The sequence below is a fragment of the Larus michahellis genome, chromosome 14 (genome assembly GCF_964199755.1).
Source record: "Larus michahellis chromosome 14, bLarMic1.1, whole genome shotgun sequence".
NCBI classification, from domain to species: Eukaryota; Metazoa; Chordata; class Aves; order Charadriiformes; family Laridae; genus Larus; species Larus michahellis.
In genome coordinates this window covers 5,259,905-5,287,805 of record NC_133909.1, presented here as the reverse complement: position 1 = coordinate 5,287,805, position 27,901 = coordinate 5,259,905, and the positions used below count along the sequence as shown (strand labels likewise).

The 27,901-nt window shown below is 48.4% G+C and overlaps 1 long non-coding RNA gene across 2 annotated transcripts; it reads right to left on the bottom strand.

Moving 5' to 3' along the window:
• Positions 1 to 47: 47 nt before the first annotated feature.
• On the bottom strand, positions 48 to 26,963 carry LOC141751310 (uncharacterized). Of its 2 annotated transcripts, none has more exons than XR_012589952.1 (4): positions 26,855 to 26,963; positions 3,514 to 3,573; positions 3,146 to 3,337; positions 48 to 2,211 (listed from the first exon to the last, which is right to left on the bottom strand). It is a non-coding gene; the product is annotated as an uncharacterized LOC141751310 (long non-coding RNA). The 2 variants fall into 2 exon arrangements; XR_012589953.1 differs by lacking the exon at positions 26,855 to 26,963 and adding an exon at positions 8,842 to 8,955.
• Between the last annotated feature and the right edge of the window lie 938 nt (positions 26,964 to 27,901).

Here is a 27,901-nt window from a genome sequence, read left to right as displayed (position 1 = left end):
TCTCTAAGGGCTCACACCAGTTCCTCCAATGTTGACTTTCACCCTTCTGAACCTTCCCCTCCACAGAGATGTTCTTTCATAAGGCAACTTTTCCTCCCTCAGGGCACCACTTATTGACACACACCTTGTTTTCCCCATTGCTGTCACTCTTGCTAGTGTTTTTTAGCCGAAGCCTTGTCAATTGTGCAACACAGAAGAGGTCCGAGTTTAGGATAAAAACCCTGAGTTCAGGCAGTATGAGCCTGGCAACTCACAGCTTTGTTATTCCTCAAGTAGGGACCTTCCAAACGGAATCGCAGGACAAATGGAAACCTTTCAAATTTGCATTCCTACTCTAAAATTAGACATAGATCTACAACAGTCTTTAATGGGTTGGGTTTTTTCCTCTATTAATATGGCGAGAGATACATTATCCAGATCGTGTGTGAAGCCACAAGAGGGAAGAGTTTTGCCTTAAGGGAACCAAAGGGAGGAAGCAAATGACAAAGTATCTGACCATCACAGCAGCGAGCTCCCAATTAACTATCAGCCCTTCAAGACAGAGACACCAGGATCACGGTACGTATGCCAGAATCGTAGCTCAGTGCTACCTGCTGTTATAAAGTGAAACAGAACATCAGGGATTTTTAGGAAGGAAATACAGAACAAAATAATAAAACCCACAGTTTATCCACATCTGTGTGCATATTAGCTCATGCTCCAAAAAGATAAAATAGAACTCGAAAAGATGGAAACAGGGACAACAGATGAAACATGGGCTGCAGAAGGAAGGTCCCAGAAAAGCCCAGTGGATGGGTGCTCATTTGAGAACGACTGTGTTGCAGGATTATTTCTACTATTGTTCACTAGTTGCTGTTTTCCTGTTGTCACCAAAATTGGGAACGACCTTCTTAACACCAATGTAGTCTTAAGAAGCAGGCATTCTTTTATTCGGCACCGGGGACACGGCGGATCTCTCTACCTAACATGTCCACCAAATGCAAGATTCACAGAGACTTATTTCCGTACAGAATATGCATGGTCACTACATTTCCCAGCACTCATTTCCATATTCCCTACATTTCCAGAACACATTTCGATATCCACATCACCTTGGCGCACACGCATTAAGTCTGTTAGGGGCTTCATGGGAGGGTTTAGGTGGTTCCTAGTGATGGCCGGTGGTCGCACAGGAGTGAACTCTTGGTTGTTCTCTCCGGATAATGTCTTTAACTTGGACGGTCATTCTGTTTGTCAGGCTCTTTCACCACTATGGCTGGTTTGAGCAACTCCTCTGGTTTTTTTGCAAGCTTGTTATTGGTCCCTCCAGTCTCTTGCAGGGTGTGGTATTCTTCAATGTTTATTCTTCACAACGAGTTATAGTTAAACATTTATCGATTTATTAGAATCTCAGTCCCTGGTTGTAACAGTATGAGCCTGGAAAAGCCTAGAGGCAAAGTGATCAGGCTAAATTTGTTTTGTTTGGGGTTTGGGTTTTTGTTTGTTTGGGGTTTTTTGTTGGAGGGGTTTTTTGTGTTTTTTGTTTGTTTTTTAAGATTAAAATCTGGTCTCTTCTCATCGAAAAAAAAAATAATTAAAAAAAAAAAAGAAGTGGCACAAACTTAGCACACAGCTGTACATAGCCCCTGCCAGGCGTGCATAGGCTGGCAAGTGGCACGGCCCTGTGGTCACAGTGGGCACAGATGGGACAGGAGCTGGCGTCCATCGGCTGGCAAGTGGCACAGCGCTGTGGTCACAGTGGGCACAGATAGGACAGGAGCTCCACCAGGGTGGCAGCAGAGCTGCTGGGCACCCCCCTGCCCTGCAGATCCATGCCTGGTACTCTGCTATCTCACACAGATCACTTAGTCACACACTCTTTTGCGTATAGAGGACATGTAGGCCCCCAGGGGCTGGCAAGAAAGTAAGTTTACGTATTACAACATTTCTCACAAGTAGAACCATCTGCCTTCAGAGCACAAACACTGCAGCCTATAGCTCGGTGTTTCTCACCCTGCTAGGAAACTATGCCCTTCATTAGCGCTACTGTGGAGCAGATACTCCTCTCAGGGGGGTCCAGCAGACTTTGCAGGTGCCTATGGCTGGCTGCAGCATTTGGGTACCCTCATCCCCAGCCAGACCACAGGAGTCAGACACGAGTCAGATTTGCCCCGATGATCCGATAACATCAGGTGAATGAAGGAAAAGGAAAGGTAGAGCAGATACCACCACCTAGCAGAGAAACAAGCAGGGATTACATTTAGCTCTTACTCTTTCCTTGGATGATTTATTTTTTTCTTTCACCTACAGCAAAATTAAATAGGTCAATGTCTGTTTCCTACAGAGTAAAATAATATAATTCATAAAAAAACCACATTAACTTTCCACAAGAGCCTAGGGTGTCTGTACAATGCCTGACGTTCACAGAAATAGCCTGTAAATTGATTAGGAGAAAGGAAACGCAAAGCTTGTGTTCTCCTTCCCAGTGAGCAAATGCCCCTCACAATGCTTTTATCACGCCCAAAGTTTTTTAAATGAAATAGAAGCAGCAAAAGCTCAAAAGCTGGGAAACCAGTTAGCTGAAGGACTGCTGAAAGGGGTGATCAAACCTCTCCCCTCTGAGACATCGCAGCTGGTGACCAAGGCCCTCCAGCCGGGAGTGTTTCTAGCCTTTTTGTAAAGATAGCCCAGAACCCAGGGTATTTCTGCTCAGAACCACAATATGCATCTGCACGAGGTTCAAACACCTAATTCAGGCAGAGCAGGAGCAGAGCTGTGACTTTAGACTTCAGCCATTGGTAGCAACTCACTTCCAAACACTCCCAACTCCATTTTTTCTTTTCTGCACCCTCAGGGCATCCGTGCTGCTCCAGCCCATGCCGACCCCATCCAGCTCCTTCCTAAAGCCAGGCAGCATCTCCCAAGCCACAAGCCATTTATTCCAGCAGCACTGGTATTGCTGCCAAACAACTTCAAGTCATCTTGCCGAAAAACTCGAGGGGTTGTGCCAGGCTGGTTCTCAAACATCTAGATAATGGACTTACACTTTCCGTGTTAAATATTTAAGATACGCACCGCCCTGAAAAACATATATAGCAACCACGGCAACGTGCCACATCCAAACTGGCTACTGAAAAGCTTATTTCCCAGGTGGAGCTGCCCTTACCTCTTCCTTGGCTCTCCATGAGCTCTTTCCACCTCCCGCTCCCGGACAAGGGCAGGGACTCTCACTCTTCTTGTTTTCATCTACTCCAACCCAGGTGCTATTGTAGGTACTGACTTTTTCTGCAGTTTCTACTGTAGAAAGGTTTTGAAGCAGCACTGGGTAATAGGTAAGAGCATTTATAGATGAAGCCACCTAGAATACAAAATGCTTTTTTATTTCTTTTCCAAAAATATACTTTCCAGAGATTAATTTCTTTATACTTCCCCCCCCCCCCCCCCCCCCCCCCCGGCCAAAAAAGGGTTAGAAACGTGAAAAAGGATTTTGATGAAGTGGCACTTGCACACAGGTGTCTGGGAGAGAGCTCCTACCTAGTTTCTGCGTCACAGTAGTGGTCCCAGTCCTGGCACAGGATCACGTTATCTTCAGAACTGCACAAATACAGAAACAAAGGACTGACCAAAGTTACTTCTAATCTTAGTAAACCTGAAACCACTGCAACTTATTTAAAACAAAACAGAAGCGGTAGGAAGGAACAACATCCTCTGAACCTCAAACGAGAAACCAATTCTAACAACCAGACTAACACCAAGCTTCTCTTCAGTGACAGGAATATGCCACTAAACCACCCGAATGCTCTCCCCTTGGCTCTTCTTCCACCCCACAGCCCCCCCACCATCCCTGCAATGTGTCTACCCCCGCTTTAGCGCTCAGCATCTGATAAAGGCCGTGCCATGCACAGAGCAGAAACATCACTCAACTGGGACTCCTGACCCTTAGCAGGGATGGCACAGAGGGGATTTCCTTCCTCCAAGTGCTGGTTTGCAACGTTTCCCCCGGCCCCCAGCCTTGCATTCCCATGAAGCATTCGCTGACTGGTTTCAGGGAGCCCAGAGGGTTACGTGCCCCTTCTGAGCCCAGCTGGGGGCAGCGCGGCCCTTGCAGGAGGCTGCGTCACAGCATCCCTGGGCCCACGCAATCCCACCTCCAGTCAGAAACTTGCTCAGCAACTTTGTGCCTTCCACCCCCCTCAACCTGTGGCGCAAAAAGAACTGGAGGATGAAAACAAGACGTGTAGGTGCTTGGTGTTTTTAGTGTCACGCATAAACAAAGCATATTTGTTGCCTGTGGCAGCGAGCTGTCAGTCTGCTCCATGAAGCAACCCAGCATCTGCGCCAAATCCACTGGCAGCACACTTACGGGCTGCTGCTGGAAGCACAATGGCTTTAGGAAGGGCCCTAAACTCTTCTGAAGCTTTATTCCTGTTCTGCTTGGGAAAGGAAAGGAAAGGGAAAAGCAGGGGGAAAAGCATTAATGGCGCTAACAGTTCTAGTGAAAGTATCAGGAGAATAAACCTGTTCAGCATAAGAGCTTTACACAAGTCATTCACCTCCTGTTGCAGAGGACGGTGGGCACGGCTCAACTTCATCTAAAATTTCATCAAAATTAAAACCCCTTTTGCAGGCAAACACGGGAGATCCTCAAGATTCACTGATCAGGTCACTGCTGTGACCCAAAGGGAGATGTGGCACAACCTCAGCCTGCAGTCGCTTCAGCTGTGCCCACATCAGTCAGCATCCTTGCCAGAGCGGGGATTCCCAGAGATGGGCACACGTTGGGTCCCCTAACCTCCTCCTGGTTGTCACCAGGCCCTGGATGCACCTCTGCATGCTGGGGCTGGCCCCAAACAGGACACCAAGCCACGGATCCCAGCATAGGGTACAGGACAGGGCATTCAAAGGAGCTAAAGGGAACCAAGCAGATACAAACACATATATAAATATATATTTTATATATGCAGTTATTAATCAATTATTTGAGCAGATCCACTCAGCAGGTCCACACCAGCTCCACTCCAACAAAACTGATCTAACCAGACCAGGCTGGTCAGGGATTGTGCTCCCTTTGCTTTACACCAGAAGCAGCAGCTTTCCTGGGCAAGCGCAGGAGAGAACAAACAGACCAACGCTCAGCTACTGAGTTTGACCCAGCGACTGGAATGGAAATAGTCCTTAGCTGGCCTGACACTTCTGCCGCTCCTTCTGGAACAGGACTGGGATTTCGCATCCTCTCCTGGAGCAGCTGGGGACAGAAAAGGCTCCTGTGCCAGTCCCAGCACCAGCCACTTGATGGCCACCCTGCTTCACCAGAGAGCAGCACCGAGACAGCGAGCCCCAGGGCTGGGGGCTGGCAGGGACCCCCGAGCTCACCAGGGGGGAGCAGGGGGACCCCCAGACCCCCTGAGTAGGGCTCACCACTGTGCTCAGCCTCCCCCAGGGCTCCTTGGGGACCTCCACCTCCCCTTTGTGCCCATCACACGCCCCTTACTCCTGGGGTCTGCTGCGGCACTAGGAGCAGAAGCGAGTGAAGAAAACCTTGAGGAATGACCCCAAACACGGCACTGGGTCCAGCCCCAGCCCACAGTCCTGCCTCGGTAAGGCCCATATGAGCCCTTCTGACATCCCACGTGAGGAAGTAACCTCACAGCTCTTGCCCACGTTACTGGGAAACATGCAGATTTGTTCTGGAGGATATATCAGAAATGGAGTGACGGGTCTGCAAAGGCGGGTCATCAGGTCCAAACTCTGCTTTTCCCTTGCCCAAAGACCACTACAGCAGGGACACCCCCATGGTCCCCTCACACTGCCACGGTCACCCTTGAGATGTTTTTAAAGTCAGCGTGTTTACAAGAATCACCCAAACTTCAGGTCCCTGCTCTGATCGGGTAGGTAACACGGCGAAGAGAGGAACTTTTAAACCAGCAGTTAAACTTCCTGATATTTCCCCATTTTATCTGGCATTGCTTCTCCCTGGGCCCATTCCTGTGGATGCAGTTCTGAGGAGGTGAATACACGGAGGACAGCATGCTTTAAGGCTGTAACACGGGGGCACTGGAACATGGGAGCACTGAATACCAACCTGGAGGCTCTGGTTCAGGCCAGTTTGGTCTCCAGCAGGAAGGAGCCTGTCGTGCTCCTCCAGAGCTTGTATGGGAAGTGGTACCTAGTGTCAAGTGCAATGACTCATCTCACCCGGGTTGAAAGGATGTTTCAAATATTAAGTGCTGAGCCAGCCAAACTCTTGCAGCTGGGTTGAAAGAGCGGTCACAGTTGACAGAGTTTTACACAGGCACTCCCCACCCCCGCCCTTTATTTTGCAGGCACCCTGTGAATGATTTATCTACTTCATTATTTTTCAACTCTAACGTTAATTGCTTTGTATGTATTTAGTAAAGATGTTAGTAGCAGCAGCAATAATAATTTCCCCTGTAAGCGCTCCCCCATCTCTGGGTTCAGGCCCTAAAAGGCACATACCATGGCTTTTCTGACCCCTGAATTATTGCATGGCTCTGCCGAGACACCAAACCCTTGTTTTCCCTGGGCTTGCAGTCATACGAACTGGAGCAGTGAAGCTTTCTTCTTACTAACCCTCTCCCAAGGGAGAACAGTGACAGGGTGGCTGTGAAAAACAGCAGGTTTCTCCTTTCCACACCGCTTGTCCCCCACTAGCCCAAGAGTTCAGCCTTAAATGGAATATTAACATGGCCAAAGGGGACGCAAACGCATTCAACAACTGAAACCAGTGAAACAAGTAAACCATCTATAAAACCTGACACGTGTAGCAATTTGCATTTCTTCCTCAGCCAAGCGAGGAGCATGGAGCAAAACCCCGAAAGGCTTCTCTTCCCTTTGGTGGGAGCTGCCCAGGCAGGGAAAATCCTCAGCCTGGGGGGACCGATGGAGCTTGGCACTGAAGAACCCCTGGAGAACAACCTTGGCACTGAAGAACCCCTGGAGCAGCCTTCAGTCAGGTGCACATTATTGAATTGGTTTGATGGGATTTTCTGGACTGCTAATCACGAGGTAATTAAAAACCTGTGCAGCATGTTGAGTGTGACAGCACATTAGAGATGTTAAAGGAGCTCCTCCAGTAGAAACGGTTGTTCCCCTTTGAGTGGGCAGCACCCAGAGAGGAGACATCTGCAGGTGGGTGAACCAGAGGGCACGCAGGGGGAGCGCCCACCACCAACGTGCTGAGGAGTCGAGGCGAAATATTCACACACCTTATGAAAAACACCCACAGTTCATGAAAACAAAGATTTTTTAAGAACCATGAATTTTGGAAGGGACAGTTCTCCTTCTTACAAGCATAGGCTGCCTTAATAAAAAAAAAAGGAAAAAATTGAGTTTTGCTGCACAGTTTATTAGCTAGTCACTAAGTGGTTTGTGGTTTCTAAGATTCCCATGGCTTCATGAATCTTTTTCACAGGTTTCTCAGGAACCAGCTGCAATGTTTAATAGAGCCCAGCCACATTTTCACCCCTGTGCATATAGTGGGGGGAGACTACTTCATTTTTAAAAAAAAAAAAAAAAAAAGGGGGCATCCTGACATTCATTTTTGGTCAGTTTTCCAAAGTACCAGTTTTTGCTCAAGAAGCACACCAAACAGATGACAGAGCATGCAGACAGATGCTATTTCACAGATGTCCTTAAATGAGATGCCATCATACTCGTGCCATCTTCCAGGAGTTTGGCATTACATCTGCCTGGTTTCATCTCTTCCCAGAAGCCTTTCCCAAGTGATTCGCTCCCTCAAAACACTCTGCTCAAGCAGTCTCAATCACAGCAAATCCCACATGGCCTCAAATGAAGTATTATCTCTCATTTCATCTCGCCACAGGGCCTTCTAACTGGGATCCTGGCCACAGCCAGGGACCCTACATGCTACTGAAATACAGGTATCCCCAAGCCGTTAACCACAGCAAGCGTTACACGTATGACTCGAGCCAGGCAAAATCACGCTTTAATTCCAAAGCAGATGCTCAGTCCAGAGACTGCATCCATTTTGGTCCCAGTTGGGCATACCGAAGTCCTAGCTACGCAATGCATTGCGGCATCCCCCCAAAACTGCTACTTTGGGGATAGAAAGGTGCTAAGAAAGTTGTGGTGTACCTGCCAGATCAGTGTTAATAAGCAGGATTGCGGTGACCAGCATGAAGAGGGGAGAAGGGCTGCGTGCTCTGCTGGGTACTGGAGAACCTCTCTCCTCTGGAAAGGCACCATCGAAGCAGCTTCATCTGCTTAAAGACTTTCTGCAACGCAATCCTAAAACCACAGTACTTCATCTCACAGCTTTCTGCCGCACAACCCAATTTCCACAAAGCTCCAGCTAACTGGACTGCAAACAAGCTATTTAAGAATTCCAGATACATCTTTTTTTGTGTGTTTAGCTTTCATTTTTATGCCAGCGTCAATACAGCAAAACCTCAGAAGCACAGATTTGTCAGGCTTCTCACAGTACCACCCATGTTTGTTTAAAGCCCCTGCTGTAGCAGATGTCTCAGTACAAGTTGCTGACAGCAGTCGCAGAGCACACAGTCAGCTAAAGCCACTCTTGCTCCACTTTGCTCATCGTACAGCGAGTACGAGAAGGCCAAGGGGGGAACCAGATCATTTTATCCACATTTAACCACTGGCTACAGCAGAGGTTCAGAGTAATGCAATCACTCCTTTGGCAGCTCAGGAGGCAGGAGGGCTATTTCCACAGGAAACAGCAACTTTAAAACAGCAGCATGCTTCCAAATCAACGGGCTTCAGGGAAGAGCTTCCACCTCTGCTGAACACCACCACCACCCCCGCTTCCCCAGGGGCTCTGCTCTCCAGCAAGGGCAACAGGGGCATCTGGCTCACAGGCCTCACCTCCATCTCCAACATCCTCCTTCCTGCAAAGGACAGGTCAAAGAAGCCTTCCGGATCCTTTGGATACAGAGTTTGCCTCATGCTTCTTATTCCTGCAGTCCCCATCCAGTGACCTGCGGAGATGCCGGTAGGACAGACCAGGTGGGTGAGAGAGACTACAACTTTGACGATACAGAAAACCACAGAACCACCTCCAAACACCACGGTCCTAAAATGCAGAGAACTTGCCTGGTATGACAGTTTCGAGGGGTTACCTTTAAACCAGCAGGCTTTTGGCTCAGTAGAGCATAACTCATCATGGTTCAGGAGGAATACACCCATGAGCCCACACTCCATGAGGAGCACACTAACATCAGGGAAACCACAGCCCGTGACAGTTTGGGTTTGGTCCACATCACCCCAGTGCTCAAATATCCCAGGTCTTGCTCCAGCTCCACAGCTCACTCCTGATCCAAGATTTCTTCCCAATGCACAAGTCCCCCACAGGCAGCAAGTCAACGGCAGAGCCAAAAATGCTGCCAAAGCGCATCCAGCCCCGCACGCTTTGGTCACCGACAGTGATGGTGAAGCCTCTCCCACCGAGCGACAGCGCTGCTCGCACAGTTAAACACCATCCAAAACTATGAAATGAAAAACGTTTTGGCATCCCCCGAACCCATTATATCCAAAAGAAACAAGACTCTCTCTGCTTTCCAGGGAAAACAGGAGGTGAAATTAGAAGCAGCCGTTAGAGGAAACATGAGTCGCACTGTTCTGACCAGCTTTGGCTTTATCTGCACCTCCCCGGCCTGAGCAGTCACACTTTGAACCACAGAATTCCCTTTTTGTGGTCAGATTATTGCTGGGGACAAAACTGTTTGTTTTGTTTGTGCGTTTGTTTTGTTGTCTTGTTGTGCTTTCTTAATGTTTTCCCCACTGGCTTCAAAGGTAAACAGCTCCTGAGCCGGGCTGAATGGGATTCTGTATTTGCTGCTTTAGTTTTTAAAGCTTGAGCCATTTTCCTCACTTCTCCTGTTCCGCTCAAAGACTGACATTTTGGCAGTCACAGGTAGAAAATCCACAGTCTGAGAGCAGGGATGTAACATAAAACTAAAGCTTGTCTCAATAAAACAGCTGTCTGGCTCAGCCAGGGAAAATGCCACTCATTTCTGCGGTAGCACTGCTGGCCGTTGGGACCACAGAGCCTTTCCAGCAAAACTTGCCATGAGCATCTCCAGCTCCCAACGGAGCCGGGCTTGACCGCGAGGATCCTGGCTGGGGGCTTCACAGAGAGGTTTCTTGACCTTGGCAGCCTCCCCCAGCATTTACTGCAGCCTCTGCTCCCTTTCATCAGCAAAATACATGACTAATGTGTTTGTTCACAATTGTAACTCCCGACCTCATTACGAGGATAGCGCGTGTTAAGCAATTATTAAGTGAGGTCCCTGAAGACTACGTTTAAGACCACAGTACACTACTTGGCTTCTGGAGAAGCCGTACAACTTCAATGCACTAAAAGCAGCTCAGTATCATTTTCTAGCTCAGCACAAATACAATCAGCTCCAAAAGCCTTCTCCTCCCTCCCCTCCCTGGGGAGATGTCCTCCCGCGGGGCGGCCCCAGGGAACTTCCCACCCAGCCCAAACTCCCGCTGGCTGCACAGAGGCTGATACCAGATTAGTTTAAATAACTTTTTTGCCCTAGGTCACTAAAGAAGCTGTGGCAGAAGCAGATTCAAAATTCTCATCTGTTAACGAAGAAATTTAAACTCGTGTTATAGAAGCCTGGCGACCTTTCAAAGAACACCACAGAAGCCAAGATGATCAGTGGTGTTTTGTTTTACATTACTAACGAAAGCGTATCCTATCATACAAGCACTCCTGATGTTGGACTACTTTTGCTGACTGTATGGGGGGGAAAACATAGCCTTAGGCTGATTGCCCCATATACCACAACTCTTTCGTTGAAACTTTTCCAACTTCAAGTATTTTTGAGCCTAACATTATCATCAAATTATGCAGTCTGACCTCAAGTAAGTGCAAAGGAATATTCCTGATTTACAGAGGTAAATTAAAGGGGAGAAAAGGCAACAAGCGAAGCAGGGACTGTTCCACATGAGATAAAATGCTGCCACTTTCCCTGTTTCAAGAGGCTTTTGACAACCACGCAGACAGATTAAAAAAAAGAATTAGGCTGTGTCACCATCTCCGAACAATGCCTAAGCGTGGGCGGGCACGGGACAGGGAGATGTACCCTGCTACAAGCACTGATTTTTCAAAGCAAATGAAATAAGGAAAACCATTGCCAACAATAATCTCCCTATTAAATATGCCAGAAGGAAAACTCATCCCATGGGACACCGGAGTTTGGCAGATTGACTTTGCCTTTCCTCTAAATCCTCCTGGACAGGCTCCGGCAAAGACCTTCCAAGCAAAGAAGTTTTACAGTAGCTGTCACCGCAGCAGGCCATGGGCCCTGTCTGGAGGCACCAGCCGTGACTGCTTTGAACCAGGAAGGAACGGAGCAATCCATGCTGCTGATTCCCAAACGCAGCACTTCAAAGTCATAGTGAATTCCTGATGAGTTGACCAAAAAGGCAGCCTTCGTGCCCGCGCATAGCTGCTCTGCTGGGTGCAGCACGTAGCAACGCCGGTGAAAGAACTCGCTGTTCTTCTATGCCAAGGCAAGACAAGGTCAATACGACGAGGAGGGACCTGCCAAGGCCCATCGGGAGGACCAGGCCAGTGCTGCTCCAAGACTCAAAGCAGTTAATGGCGTTTGGCTAGCAGAAAAGCTCAGCAGCAAGCAGACCCGCAGTGCCTGGTGCAGAATGGCAAGCCTGACCCCAGTTTGGTCCTCAGCCACCCCATTACAGCCCCAACTTCTTCTGCAGCAACAGGGTAAAAGCAAGATGCACAACTGCACATGTTGTGAACAGTGCGGAAGAGGAAGAAGAGTCGTCCAGGCTTCACCAGTAGGCAGAGGAAGCCAGGAGAAATCAGCCTAGAAACTGGCACTGCAGTTACGCTCAATTTGATTTAGAAATTTCATTATAGGGCTTTTTCCTCATACAGGTTATATGTCCTTCAGCAAAGAGGATTGATTCAGAACATTTGCCTTGCTGTACTGTCTCTCCTCCCACCACCAAACAAAATTAACTCCCTTAATTTCCTTGCTCTGGAAGCGCCAAAAGCTTCTCCCCACATCACCTCAGAAACCAGAGGTCTGATTATGTTCAATCCCAATGCCACAAAAAACAGGGACACAATGGCCAGGGAGCAAAGCTGGCGATGCTGGAAGAAGCACAGACAGAAGATGCAACATTAACCCTGCCATCACCCTGAGATGCAGGGGAGGCACCTGTGTTTGCAATTCTTTGTAGTGTAGCATCACTGTGTCTGTACCAAATCATGCAAAAGGGGGGAAAAAAAAAAAAAAGAAAAAAGAATTTGGCACATAAATCACAAGAGATCAAAATCACTGCCTTGCATTATGACTTTGTAAACATTAATCTGCAAGTCTTCTGCAAGAAACAAGGCAATTACTACCTTGAAGAAAGATTTTTAAAACAAAAATAAAAAATAAAAAGCACAACTTCAGTCCTTCGCAAGTAAACATAAGCGAAGAGTCATGAGATCAGCAAGTGCAGGCGGAACAACAATGCCCACTTCCCAGAACCTGTTCCCATTTTCTTCATGGTTTTAGTTTGACTGTGTCCAATCACCGGGGTAAGACCTTCCAGCAGACTTCCCCTGATTTGGCCCTCGCAGACGGCCATCATCTCTCTTTAGTCACGTATCCTTTCTGTGCCGTGTCCGAGCTCAAACCAGTCCCTACGCTTTCATGGCTGTATCCATGAAAAGAGTGGTGGGCCAGCTCCGTTAATACACCAGCAGGGACACGAACAACGCGAAGGACCTAAATGCAGGTGACAGCTGTTCCAAAGTTACACAAATCAAAATCACAGCCGATGAAGAGGCGTCTGCAGCTCACAACTGCTCTGCCCATGTCTGGTTGGTGACAGGCAATTGTTTATCAGCAGCATGTTTCCTCGGGACCAAAACTGAGGCTTTGGAAGAAATAGGTCAATCTGTGGAGACCAGCTCCTTTTCTTAACCATAAAATGTTTGAAAGATTTGTTTTAAGAGAGATTACAATGAATAAGGACGGACATTGACAAGATCGGGATAAAATGGGATGGGTTTCTCAGAGGACAGAGTCATGAATCCAAAAGCGTAACACATCTCATGCTCTCAAGATTGAATACTTTGTTGCTGACCACCAGGGTTTCTACAAAAGACAAGAATGTATTTGATCTCTCCTCAAAACTTAAGCATCTGCCCAGGTTGATGACTCAAACACGAGTCATCACAGGCATGAAACCACCAAAGGATTTTATATACACAGAAACACCGAACTGTACACAACTTCTTAGAAATACCTGTAAGGGAGAAGGAATGTTTCAAGCACCCTAAATATTGAGTGGTCCTCAAAAACGTTTCAAGCATCTTTATCTTCTCCAGACAAGTACAGCAGCCTCCATCATAAATACAATTTACTTTTACATTAAAACTACTGTAATAAATTGCACTCACTCATATAATCATTATGGCCATTAACCAACCCAGATAAGGATTACTGTACTTCACAGTAGAAGACCCAGAGGTCTTGCAAATATTTTTGTATTTTTATTCCCCAGCAGACTTTTCCTTCAGGCATATAGACATTCTTAAGCAGTTCCCAGAATGTGAAAGTCATGCTTACAGCACCTGCTGATGTGACCACTTGTTTTACAATATTGCTACTGAATGGCTCTCTCCTTGCTGGTGCACACACTCCTACTTACATGTTAATTCACTCTGGAATACTAATGCTGTGACTCAGTGGGATGCCAAGTCACCAGTGATGCCAGCAGACCTGTCCCCACAGCCCAGTGCGTCATTAACACAGCAGCAGGGGCAAACGCACTCATCTTGTAGTGCTCCCCACAAGGAACGAGGCCAAATATGCCTCCATCGGGACATCCCTCTGCGATGAGCCATCGTGCTCCTGCAGTACCAGAGGAACCAAAGGGAAACAGGGCGTTGGGTTTGAGGAACAGCCCTATGCAGGGGAAAGATCTAGTTGCTCAGCAGTGAGTAAGAAGACGAGAGATTTTTTTGTAGGCTTATTAGTTTCTAAGAAGAGACACCCTATTTCCAGTTCCCATCAACATTATTGTCTCCACATAACAGAGAGTGCCTCCTCCTGCTTTCTGTTCTTGGCCCTGGCCATCTCGGGTCCACATGGCAGATATGGTTGTTAACAGTCCCAAGATTCCTGCCAGCAGAGGACTCCAGTCTATCCATCTCATGGGGGAGTCATCCAAGAGCAGAGTGCATCCCAAAGGGGATGCCACCACCGCTCAGATAGGGAGATGACTCAGACCCTGGCAGAGACCCAGGTCCTTCCTCCAGGAACTGCCAGATACAGGAAGAGCCTCAGACAGCCTCTTCATACAATCTAGACTTTTTTTTTTTTTCCCTTTTCCTTTGGCAGCTCTTGGGAAGATTCACAGCCCATTTGGCTTGCTGCAACCTTTGGCTGAAAGGTCTTGTCCTTTCATCACAGGGACAGCTGCAGAGAGAACATCCCAGTCCGCTCCTCCCTCCCTCCTGGGATAAGCAGTGCTGCCGTGGGGATTTCTCCTCAGATGGGGGAAGACTCCAAGTCTTCTGTACCCAAGAGGTTCCTGCATACGCCCAGTCTACAGCCAAGGACTTGTGCCAGGGAGGAGGAATCTAAGTAGCCCTCACCTTTCCTGAGAAAAGGAAATGCAAACCTGTAAAGATTATTCACTGAGCAGACTGGATTTCTTCTTGCTGGGAAGGTCACCACTTGATTTTTTCACTGGATTTTATTTATTGGTGCAGCTTTCGTATTGAATCTCTCAACTTAAACCCCTTTATAGCACCCACTCTGTTCCCAAGTGACTCTGTCAGACAAGGCAGCCATCCCTCAAGCAGTTATCAACCATATGGGTCAAAGAGTCGGGGGCAGAGCTTTTGCGGGACTGTAGATATGGAAAGAGCTACGTCTGGGTTGAGGTACGAATCGCCACCCCGGAGCCAGGGCGATCCTCTTCCCAGGAAGATGCAAGTCCCATCGTTCCCATGGCACGCTCAGCTGCCTTGAGGTTTTTAAAACATATTGCTTGCTGGTTCCCCAGTTAGGAGTTAAGCTCTCCTCTATCTCTGCATCAGCTCACAGATGAAGACTGAAGTACTGGCTCCAACTAGACCTGTAGTTTTTGCATAGTTAATTCAAAGGAGCTGAATCCCTTCCAATACGGCTTGTGCAGGGCCATGCACAAAAGGATGAACAGAGCTGGGAGCTGAAAACAGACCTCCCGAGTCTCGACTCGGTGCCTCATCCACAACGTCAGCCTCTCGCTCTCTCTGCCGACACAGTAAGAAGAGTGTTCATAAAAATAAAAAAAAATAATAATGGTGATAAAAAGAGCGCACACACCCTGAATGTGGAACTAATCCCTGAGGATCTGATTATGGATTACTCCCCTGCCATCGTCAGCTCATGCTCCAACACCAGTTACGAAATTTTCATCAGTCGAGTCAAACCTATTTTAGCAGATAGAAACATTGGCAATGTTGTGTGGGAAATGCGGAACCTGAGGCTCTGTTTCACCACTGCACAGGGCCACACAAATTGCCCTCCATTGCAAGAGAGAAAAAACAGACCCTCATGAACAAGTGTTTAAAAAAAAAGTGTATTAAAAAAAAGATTCCATTTTAAAGCTTTTTTTTCCCCCCACCCCCTGATGCTGGATTATTTAATAGAAGAGACTGCAAGAGAGGCAGGGTTAGAGTAACAGAGCGCCATTGATATCAGAAGCACTGAAATTGAGGTCAGGCAAGGTAGGGCTGCTGGCTGGACTAAACCAAAATTGGCAGAGGCATTAATCAAATCAGTCGTCTTCATCTCTGCTTATTTAGGGATATCTCAGAATGCATTTCAGACCAGGACTGACAGTGGTGTTCTAGCATCCAGAGTCGCTGTTGAGGTACCTTCAAGTTACCCAGGGGAAAGAGTTGCTTACCTGTGATTCAGTCTGTATTCACACAGAGATTGAGAGAGATTAAGTGCCTCAGCTTCAGAGGCCAGCTGCTTTGAGCAGGTAGATAAGATGCAGTATAAACTGTGACACACAAATCCCCTGCCTACAAGCACAGCACATCCCCCGGCAGATGGATGCACGGGAGGCAGGGACAGCCTCGCTCTCCCCCTGCAGCCCTCGCACCCCCCAGCGCCAAACCCGGCTCGGTCCCTCTGGCCATCTCCTGCCGACCTTGCTCCTACCACAGCCACACACGCATTTCCATCACGGAGGTACTACCAACTTTGGTGGGCAACAGCCATTGCAAAGCATTAGAAAAAAAAAAAATAAAGCAAAAATAAATTAAAAGTCCTCCAAAAGCTAGGAGAGCAATTCTAATTCCTTCTTACAACCTTTTGCTAGTCAAAGTCACAAAGGGCTGGCCCACAGTACAACCTCCCGAGGGCAACTGTAAGAAACAGCCCCGCGGGGGATCTTTTGCTTTCTTCCACACACACTGAATAAGAAAAGGTACCCCAGCCTGTTCCCGGGATGGCTGTGTGCCGCTGCCTGCAGGTGCAAGGCTGGGTGATGATTTGGGGCCGGCACCAGGGTGTCTTTGCATCCTGACACTCAGAGGCATTAGGAGAATCACAGCCTGGGTTACGTTTCTGGAGGCTGCTGACAACCAACACACAGTTGCATGGAAATAGGGAAATTAATATCCTAGTGCTTTCGGTCTGCTGCTTTGAGTTCGCTGTCTTCCAAAGTGAAAGTGGCTATAAAATGCTGGCAAGACTTTTTAAAACTGAGACAGATCTACCAAAGGGGGGGGGGGAAGAAAAGAAAAGAAAAAAAAAAGTGTATAATCCTGACTTTGGAAGAGGTGCCAGAGATGAATAAAGAATTTGATTGAGCCACAGGCCTGAACAAAAGGTCCACTGAGCTAAAGGATAATTTCTCACTGCACTTTGAACCATGCGCTATAGCAAACTGAGACTTCTAGTGAGCCTTCCTGCCTGTTCTGCCACCTTCTGCCCTTTTAAGTAAAATCTTAAGACTTTGTTTAATAACAGAATAGGAAAAATAGTGTGGCTGTAGGGCTGGGGGGGCAGCATTTTTTGTTTGATTGGGTTTTTCGTGGGTTTTGGGGTTGTGATTTTCCTTTTTCTTTCCACCCTCTTTTCTTCTTTTTACATACAGGACCAGTTTAGGAAATTAGCACAGCTTAATACAAGAGATGCAAGGAGACACATGCTAGACAAGAACAAGGGTTGAACAAGCTGCATCTAAATATCAATATGGATATTTGTTTAAACACTCCCCGAAAACCTCTTCCTCCTGCCAAAAGCTTTGTCTCCCCTTTCCTTGCTTGCTCTGAAGTTTCCCCTCACTTCCAGCTCTGTGTGAGCGGGGCTGGATGAGGCCACTGGTTCTTGCCCCCATCAGCTCCGTGCCAGTGGTGGCAGCGAGGTGACTGTTCACAAACACCATCCTCATCAGCTTCTGCCCTGCGCCTCAGCTGCAATCACGTGGGACCCATGGGATGAGACCTGCTTTGACCCCAAATGGTCAGAAAAGAGACTGGGAAGATCAGTTATCTGGGGTAGCAAGCCAAAAGGGACACCCTCCTTCCAGCCCTTGGATGCTGAACAAGGAGCAGCATTAATTTGTGCATCTCATGCCAGCAAGAAGCTGCTCCCTCATCTTGCTTTATCCACCAGGCAGGGTGGAAATCAAAAACCATCCTGGAAAACCGGGAGGTGAGACATCTCACAGCTCCCCATCTTCCCCGAAAGCCATGGGATGCCTCACAGCTGCTGCCTCGCATGCTTCAGAGGCAGCAGTCAATGGAAGCATTGAGATGCCAGGCAGGTTTACACTGGAAGCAGCGAGAAAATTATAGCTGCCCCAGCAAGTACCACTGCTGGGCATGTGCTGATAACACACAAAAGCCTTAAAAAAAGAGAAAAAAAAACACACACACAAAAAAAAAATCATCACACAAAAAACCCACGCTCCACCCCTTACTACACTCCTCTGCCCCCTTGGATTAAGGTTTCCCAGCCTATGAAGGGAATTACTCGGTTAAACATGCCAAGATTCACACAGCCAGAAATGAGCTCCAGACGGGGAGAGCTTTCCAAACTCTGTGTTTTGGAGATATGAGAATGGCTGCGATGCTCCGTTCTCCATGGAAGTCACACCCAGTGCAGGGAGACCTCTGGGTCTGCTGCCGCCGACTTGGGATGCCAGTACAGGGCTGGGGAGCGATGCACGACGTGATACAGGACGGAGGCTACAAACCACACAGCACCCATACGGTGTGCAGCCATATGGTTCTTCAGAGCAAGAATTAGTCACTGGCCTAAAACATGTGTGTGATCTGCGATAGGAAGAGACGGTATTTTCTCCGAGAGTTACTCATGGACTGAAGCACTACAGCACAGCTCCTGCCTGCGGAGATAAGGATTTCACAGCCCCTGAGCAAACTCTTGCTGGGGTTAAGCCCGGCGCTGACCCGTGGAGGCTGCCTGCGAGCCGGGATGCTGCACTTCGCACTCACCTCTAGGGACCTGCCAGAGGCCAGAGGATGCTGCACAGCCGCTGACCAAGATAAAGCCCACGCACTCAGGGGAGATCAAGGCCATCCCCCACTGAGCAGGACTTTAGGGGGACTGCCACAGTGCAAACATCACGCCACACACCAACCTCAGTGCTGAGAGCGGCTCAGGCTGCATCCCTACAACCTCCCCTGAGCAGCTGCTTGGGCAGGTGGGAATGCCCCCACCACCCCCAAACTGTCACCTGCTCACCCATTTATGAACTAACACAGCCTTTCAATTTAAGCACCTTTTAATTTACCTCCCCTACACCTCCCTGCAACACACACAGGCAGCTCCCAGCCCTCCTCCCAGTCTCTGCTCTGCTAGGCGGAATAAGCCCAAAGCTTCCCTAATCCCCTCTGGGGAGATGGCCACACTTCACCCGTCCTGCACCTGCTCAAATCCCAGATTCTGATTCTCGCTTGAAATAAAGTCAGCTCTTATTCCCCAAAACATTTAAGACCCAGCTGCAGCCTGCAGCTAAATCCCCAGCATAATATTCAAAATCTTTATCTTCTCAAAATAAGAGAGGCATCCCATCTTCAAGGGCTCGCCCCAGAAGAGGCAGAACAGGGAACACCGCCAGGTCCTTCACCCAAGAAGGTTTCAGTCAGAGACAGTTCAGGCTTCAGAGATTGCCATTTCCCATCCCGATTCTGCAGTCAGGAGGGATGAGGGCTGGCTTTGCAGTAATCCTCCTCTCCTCGCTGTGCATCTGGACAAACCGTGAGGTTGGAAAGCAGGGAGTCCGAGCATCCTCACCTGTGCCTGGCTCCTGAGCCAGCCCGGCATCCTGCGGCAGGAACGGCTGCCCTGCATGATGCTGAACCTCTCCCCAGCTACTGCTCACTCTGCCAGACCCAGCATCAGGAGAAAAAAAATTTAAAAAAAAAAAAAAAAAAAAGACAACCGAAACCTACATTAAGGCAAACCCCATCCTCCTCTTCCCCTTCCCCAGCCATCCCCATTACAGCAACTAAATCAAATCCCAGCAGCTGGTACCAAAGCCGATATATCTGTAAGGAACATGCCAGGAGAGACTGGAAGACGAAGAGGTACCACATGAGAAACACCATGAGGTGCTGCTGTCAGGACTGATGAAACAAGTGTTGACTCCCATTTTGAAAGACTATGAAGAGAAATCATGGAATCTGAGTTCTGAACTGCTTGCTACGAGGCAAAGACGATGCACATCACTTAGTGGCATATAACGGACTGTCCTCTGATATTGCCATCCCCGCTGACACCCAAGAACAGCCTTCACGCAGATCCCAGGGCTGCTATGGAGGGAGCTGCCGGCAGCTGGCCTGCACGACCGCGGCCCCTCAGCTCTCCCACCTTCCCCAGCCCCCGGCCACGCACTGCCAACACCTTCACATGGGAAACACGAACGGATTCACCCTCAGAGCACGAGTGCGGGCTCGGAGCTGGCTACCAGAAGGACAGAAAAGTCTTTGCTGCCTCGCACAGCTGCAGTTTTCAAGACATTAACACAAAGGAGAGAGGGGAGGTACATTTGGGCGAGCTGAGCAACCCAGAGAGCTTAAAACTTTTGTTGAGACAACAATTCTTCATAAATTGCTGCTCTGAGCTCCAGCAGGTTCCAACAAACGTTGATTAGCTGAAACTAGAAATATAGGAGGGAAATTTCTTTTTAATCCTATTTTCTTCCTTCTTTCTCTGCCGGGAGGAGCCTGCAGGACACAAACTTGTGTGATCTGTCTGCATTCCCTTGGATGGCGGTCAATGCCGAGACACATTCCCTATGGGACCCAGCCAAAACCTTGCTCAATCACAGTCTCATCCGTGCTCCAAAGAGAAAAGCAGGTGGACGGGACACATCCCAGGTCAGAGGAGAGGGCAGAGCGCCTGCTCCATCGCCATCACACACCAGCCCAACAGCTACACGGAACACAGGGACTCGGATGTGGGCAGGAGCAGCTGGATTTGGGGAGCTGTTCCCCCAAGTGAGGCCCTCACAGCTTTCTGCTTTACTGGGACACACGATGCCTCAGGGGACTGAGTGCCCTACACACTGGAAACTGGCTGTGGGAATTGGGAGAGAGCGAATTCCTTACGGGAAAAGGGAGCATGCCTGCAGATCTGAATTTGAGACTGGGGACTGGATTGCTGTCGCTGCTGCCATAGAAAGGCTCTGACCGCAGGCTACAGCTATTTTAATCCCATCACACTGCCCTCCGGTAAAGCCAGGGGGAACAGCCTCAGACGTATTAGCTGCTTCCCTCCCATCCCACCCTGCCAGGCGTCTGGGGGCTTTGTCCAGCAGGACTGAGATACACGACACAGTCCTCAAAATACAAGGAGGTGCAAAAAAAAATCCGTGCTCCTTCCACAGAGGTGCCTCCATTTGGTCAGGAGCAGTCCTGAACGATGATTTCCTCCTCCTCAGGTCTGACCAGGGATCTGACGGCAGTCCTGCTGCCCCCAGTGCTGCAAGGTATGAGCATGGGGGGAGCCATGGGAAGGGCATCCCACCCGCATCCCTCCAGTTCCAGAGTTCACTGCTCCGTTCCCTCACTCCATCAACAGACGATACCTGTACCCTGCTGGAGAGGGTACAGCAAAGGGCTACCAAGATGGTGAGGGGACTGGAACACCTCTCGTATGAGGGGAGATCTTATCAACGCTTATAAATACTTAAAGGGCGGGTGTCAGGAGGATGGGGCCAGGCTCTTTTCAGTGGTGCCCAGGGACAGGACAAGGGGTAACGGGCACAAACTTGACCATAGGAAGTTCCACGTAAACATGAGGAGGAACTTTGCTGTGAGGGTGGCAGAGCCCTGGCACAGGCTGCCCAGAGAGGTGGTGGAGTCTCCATCTCTGGAGACATTCCAAACCCACCTGGACACGTTCCTGTGCCACCTGCTCTGGGTGACCCTGCTCTGGCAGGAGGATGGAGGAGATGATCTCCAGAGGTCCCTGCCAACTCCTGCCAGTTTGTGATCCTGTAATCTGCAGCCACAACCTCCATATCCATTAAAACAGCTTCTGTGAAGCCCACCACAGACACTACCAGAGGTTACTGAGCAGCGGGGTCTCCACAGCACTGCCTGACCGCTTTCTGGACAAAAAGGCTGCCCGTACATTGATTTACTCCCAAACTTGTGCCAGACATCTCCCGCATCCAAAGGCGCAGCTCGGGACTCCAGCATTTCAAGTACAATCAATCAGTCAGGCTCCAGGCACAGGGGGAAGAGGAAAGCAATATTTGATAGCATTTGTACTTGACTCTACACACATAAAAATACAATTAAAGTTATTAAATAAACGAATTTATCTTTATAGGAGCGTTCTCCTGGTTAGAGCTAATGCTGAGAAAACCACCAGGCTCACCAATACAATTCACGCTGGGAAGCGCGAGGCAGAAGCTGGTGCTGAGTGAAATTAAAGCATCGCTACACTGCACAGGTCAGAAGGAAGAACACGAATTTTCTTGTAGACGCTGATTTTCTTTAGGGCCAGGCTCTTTTCCCTGGCCCTAAAGATTGGGGAAATGCTTACACACACTCCTCAGTTTTAACTGATGAGAGGAGAAAGCAGATAACTAAGATTATTTTGTTCCTGGTTTTAACTGGGGCTAAGTGATGATTTTCCTCATAAAAGTTAAGACATTTGAAATTAACTTCTACCCCAAACTAGAATGGAAAGCTGGACTGCTGAGATCTCTCATGAACTGGAAAATGGAAATTAAAGAGTCCTGGATGAGAAAGGTTGAAATTGAACGTTTCTTTTCAATAGAAACACAGTATTTTGCTGAATCCAAATACCCTTTTGCTTCAGATGAAGCAATAGGAAGAAAAGCTTTAAGAAATTCTTGTCTCCGTGAATCTTTGCCATGGAAAAATATCAGTGGAACCACATTTTTCAATTAAAAAAGCCTCTTTACTCTGACATTTCTCATCTGTTTTATTAAGGGGCTTTAGAAAAGGTTGAGATTTTGGAGGAGGTATATAGATTGATGATTAACTTGGCAGGAGGGCTGCAAGCTGTGAATCTCGGAGCTGGAACGCAGCATTTGACCAGGGCAATTGTCTCATCTTTACATCATCTGTAGGAAGGGAGTATGGCAAGAGGACATGTGAGAGACGTGGGGACTGCTCTGCTTAAGGGATTTAAGTGTAACTACACGAAGGATTTCAGACTAAGAGGTAAAATCGATAGCAGGGTTGATAGCTGTGAGTTGGTAAGTCAGTGCCAGTGGGACAGATGCTTGTCTTTCCGAAGTCAAAGCTTTACTAGCTACAGTTTTCGCTCATTATCTTTTGGCATCTTTTAGCCAACTTTACTGGAAAAAGGAGGAGGAAAAAGAAAGATACCTGCGTACAGGCTGCTGCAAGACAAACAGAAAAGTTGCACCACATGCTGACAGCCAAGCGCCCATATGTTCCCCTCGTGGACAGTATATTACTTCATACCTATAAATAATGCAACAGAGCTGTCTGCGAAGAATTAGCCTGTGGTTGTCCTGTTATTCCGTGCACACACAGCTGAGACCTGGGCTCATTAACCTGAGCAACATGAGAAGGTTATGCGAGATGCCGGCACAGCCCAGCCACTGCCACGACATGGCCAAAGGAGAGGTGGCCGGAGGATCTGGGCAGATCATGCTTCCCACAGCTGGGCGAGCATCGGAGTCGAGCGAGACTGAACCGTGGGTCAAAGGGGCAGGCCATCTCCTAATTTATGGTTCACAAGCTGTTATCGCTAAAGTATCGCATTGTTCGGTTTGTCTATTTTTTCCCCTGCGGGAAGCCCGCCCATTGCAGCAGCACAGCACAGGCTGCCGAGCAGCCCCAGGGCAGTGCAGGGAGAGGTTCACCCTGCTCCCTTCTGCTTCAATGCCATCTCATCACCCCACACAAATCGCACACGTAACATCAAATCCAACAGCTCCTCGCCCTGGGTGATTGCTCCCAGGGGCTCCTTTCCTTTCAATCTCCTCCCTCCTGTGGTTTCCTTCTCATTTCTTTACATAAAGCCCAAAAACCTCTCCCTGATCGATGCTCTGTAGCCCCACAAAAATCACTGCGATGCCACGCAGAGCACATGAGCCTGCTTGGAGGCCAGAAGCAGCTTAATCACATCAGTGCAGACCTGCACCCAAATTAACTAGTTGTAATGAGCCATAGGGCTAATTAGCATTGGCACCACACAGCACTGGTGCGCTTGTCCTGCTTTGGGGACTGGAGCTCAGCACAGAGCCAGACACATCAATTTGCTCAGAGCTTTCTCTTGCTGCTCACCGTGAAACGGTGCCACACCAACAGGCAGGGCACAGCCGACAGACACTTCCGTGAGAAACAACATGAAGTTTCCCTTCCATCCGCCACCAGGAACAGCCCAGGACAGACACACTATCTGGTCTAACTGGTTCAGATAAGCATCTTTTCTCCTCCCGTTGACCCTCAAGCTAGAAGCACAAGGTGGGTCTAGGCATGCACATAACCCTAACGCCAGGCTCCAAGGTTGCCACAGACTAAGCCTATGTCTACCCAGTATATTACACTCAGCTACATGAGCAGTACCGTTTCAAGGTTTCACCAAGGTCTGGGTGGACTTTTAGTAACCTTTAGAGCAGACAGCAGACATTTGAGCAACTCTCTGAACTGCAGCAGTCCAAAGAAGAACTTCCCATATTTTCTCCTTCCCCTCTTGTTCCTCACTCTATAACTTCACCGTTCCCCTGCACTCTCAGCTTTTACCACACTCTCCTACAAGCCACTGGGTCCTTCTTGACACCTACCAAGTCACCAGATTTTTGTTGCTACTGAAGTTGTCACAGGCACAAGGACCATTAGATCGGCACAGAGTTGGGAACAGCAGTCCTTAGCAAGGTCAAGTCTCAAAACAGCCCATAAAAAGTAAAGCAAGCTCATCAAAGATGCACACACAGGAGAGGCCACCGAGGACCAGAAGCCATCTGTGCTGCCCAGTTACTGGACTCCCACCCACACCAGCACATTTGGGGTTTGCCCACCTGGAGCAAAGGGAGCGTGGATGCAGCCAGAGAAGAACGGAGCAGTGACAGAGAGAGATGAAGGAGTCTGGCACAATGCAAGGGTTGTGCAAGACAAGAGATAAACAGGGGAGGTGGGATCTGGCACATGAGAGGAATGAGCGATGCAGATGGAAGTGTTTGAGAAATGCTGTCTCCCAGGTGCCGGCACACGCCAGCAGAAATCACAGCAAAGCTTGTCAGATGTCCTGACAAGAAGTTTTGTCGTGAAATGCTGACCAGTGAGAACTGGGATATTTTTGGACAACATACTACCAATTTTGAGAGAGCTCCGGTTAGAATGGGAGAAGCCCCCTTTCCTTTTTCCCCCTCCCGCCTTATATACTCTTGAAAAATTATCCTGATGTCAAAGCTCTGTGTTGTTTAGCTGTGAGTTACAGCTCCAGGGAACAGCTAGTGCAGCTCTCGGGAAACGCTCCAATAACAGGGTTTCTGCAAGTTTACTTGTTCCTTTGGCTTTGGCAAAACTATTCACATCGGATACTCTTGCGGGAAGGAGACACAAGTCTGCGCACGTCTCTTGTTCCAGCCTCCTCTGGCTGGGAAGGAGGGGAGAGAATTAGCTCTAGTTTAGGAGGGCATGGTTTTTCACCAAGCTCTTTCACCCACTCTGCTTAGTAACGAACTGCAGCTGAGTGGGCTCCACTGTTTGGTATCATGGACCTGCAGCCAAGAAGAGGGAGCACCACTAACTTAAACACTGTCCACTTAGAGATTGTTATAAAGACGAAAACGATACAGCCACCCGCAGCAAAAGTAACAGGAGTCTTTCCCAACTTCGCATCTCCCGGACGTGGAGGAAGCTGAGTCAGCAGAGGCACAGCGTCTCAGCAGGTTTGCTGTCAGACCGAGTGCATGAACAGCGTGCCAGCTTCAAATCTCAGTACTCAGGCACCCCTGACAAAACCACAGTCACCTGCATTTTGATCTGCTTTATCAGAGCCTGAGCCATGGCAGCAGGAGATGGAGGGTTGCATTTTCACACGAGATGTATAAAGACACAAGCTATGGGGTCAACTTTAATTTACCCCGGGAAGAAAAAAAATGAGAAAATAGCAATGAGCAGAAGTTACAAATGCAGAAAATCCAAGGCAGAAGGATGACCCAAGAGCGAAAGAGCTGAAGCGCTTAAGCATTCAGAAGACTGTACGTGCCACTGTGTAATCACTTGAAAACAGGTAGGGATTGCACAAGGAAGAAGGAAAAAAAAAAACAAAAACAAAAAACCAAAGATTGCTTCTTTGTGCACAACTGGGGCCCTGAGAGGAAACAGAGGGCTGACCTGCAGACAGGTAAAGAAAGGATTTCCCAGCATAGGGACACGCTGAAGGACCAGATTGGACCTGGCAGCAGACACCTGCCTCCAGATGCCAGCAGTATCCTACTAGCTGGATGCTGCTAAACAAGAGAGCAGGGTCAGGTCTGCCACCCTGGGGGGGCACTGGATGCTCTTAGGTCTGAGCAAACGTGAAGACCCTTCCCCTTTGCCACAGCTCAGACTCCGTTTCTGAGGGTTCAGAAGGAGTCAAGGACATTTCACTTCATTCCTCTCCACTCCAGTTGCCCTACCTTCCCGGCTTACACCCTAGAGCTGCCTGCCCCTTCATCACCAAACAGCCCAGGAGTGCATACACACAATGGGGACACAGCAAACCGGTTTCTTTGAGGACATCCCGTCTCGTGGGAAAGCAGCTGCCAGGTAGGTATGGCAGGGCCCTCTCCCTCACTTTCACATGGGGAGAAAGCAATGCAATGGTTTTCTTTCCAGCCCGTGGTTTCCCATCCACCAGTCATCCCAGCAAGGACAACCACTCAGTCAGAACAGACGTGTGTGAGAGACTGGCAATCACAAGGGGGGTGGGGAAGGAAAGGAAAGCAATTTCTCTTACAGGAAGGCTTAAGACAGCTGATAAAATCCAAAGGTGTTAGCCATTACAGTTTCAAATTTAAGCAAAGCGCAAGGTGGGTAGCAGTAGAATAACAGTGCAAACAGATTTGGGACTTAACTCTCTCTGGAACACGAGGAAGGCTGGAGAGGAACATCCAGGTCCCTCGTGCATTCCTTACATCGCAGCTCCTACTTCCACACCTCCATCTCTGCGGCAGCAGAAATGAAGTAGGAGAACAGATTTTACAACATTAGTGCCCGTACCCCACAAGTAGTTCAAGCATCGATCCCAATTTTAATTTGTTACAAGGATAAGGCTCTTCGGCCACTTCTGCTACCCCCTTGCCCAACTGCGACTGGGGACAAACACAAAACACAGCAAGACCTTTCATTAGGAATAACAAAACTTACAGCTTTTGTGTGTTTATGCTCCTCTTTTTACAGCTCCTGCTGCCTCTCAGCCCTCCTGGACCTACAAGGCTGCAGCAGCTCCTCAAGCCACAGCCACCCCCAAACCTGGACTTACCCATTCCTCCATGGTTCAACCCCCTAAACACAGCTGAAACAGATATCTGCAGCCCACCTCTCCCTACAGCTGACAGGCGTTAGCCACTCATGGTGCTTAAACACAGCCAATGTGCATTAACAGCCACCGCAGCGATTTATTTTCCAGATTTGTGTGTGCAAAATTTACAGAAAATGCTTTTAAGAAGAATGTGTAAAAGAAACACTCAGATTCCTGACAATATTTATGATCACATAAAGCAAACAAAGAGCTGCAAACCAGCAGCCTGGAACAGCAACCTGGGCACAACCAGTCCTGGAAGGAAAGAATACAGTAGAAAGATTATTATTATTTTTCTTCCTGTTCATTGTTCCTTTTCTTTCTAAAGCCCCCCAGGTAACACTAGGGGTTATGTATTAACAGCTGCGGATGTCAAAGAATGCTTGCTGGTACGTTTAACAGCTCCTTTATCCCTTCTGAAAGGACCTGGTCAGCAGTCCAGATTTGATATTTTCAAGTGAATTTTTAAAAGCAACATTCCCAGCGCAAGTATTCTTAAATCAGTGTAACACACTGCATGTCTTAAAACACGGATTTCATTTTATGCAGCGAGTTAAAGGCCAGGCTATCAATTAAGTAAAATAAATACACCAGACTATGATCTCCCCTCCTGTATGAACTTATTTCAAGGATGCTGGATTTAGAACTGGTTTCACCCAAAAGCTATAAAAAAGCCCAGGGATGAAACAGCTTCAGCATTAATTGCGACACATTACTTCTTGCTTAAAGCTCTCTTTGTAGCGGATAACTAGAAAGTGGTTAATGTGATGCGATAGGACGAGGGGCAATGGTTTAAACTAGAGCAGGGCGGGTTTAGATCAGACATTAGGGAGAAGTTCTTTGCACTGAGGGTGGTGGGACACTGGCCCAGGTTGCCCAGAGAGGGGGTGGAG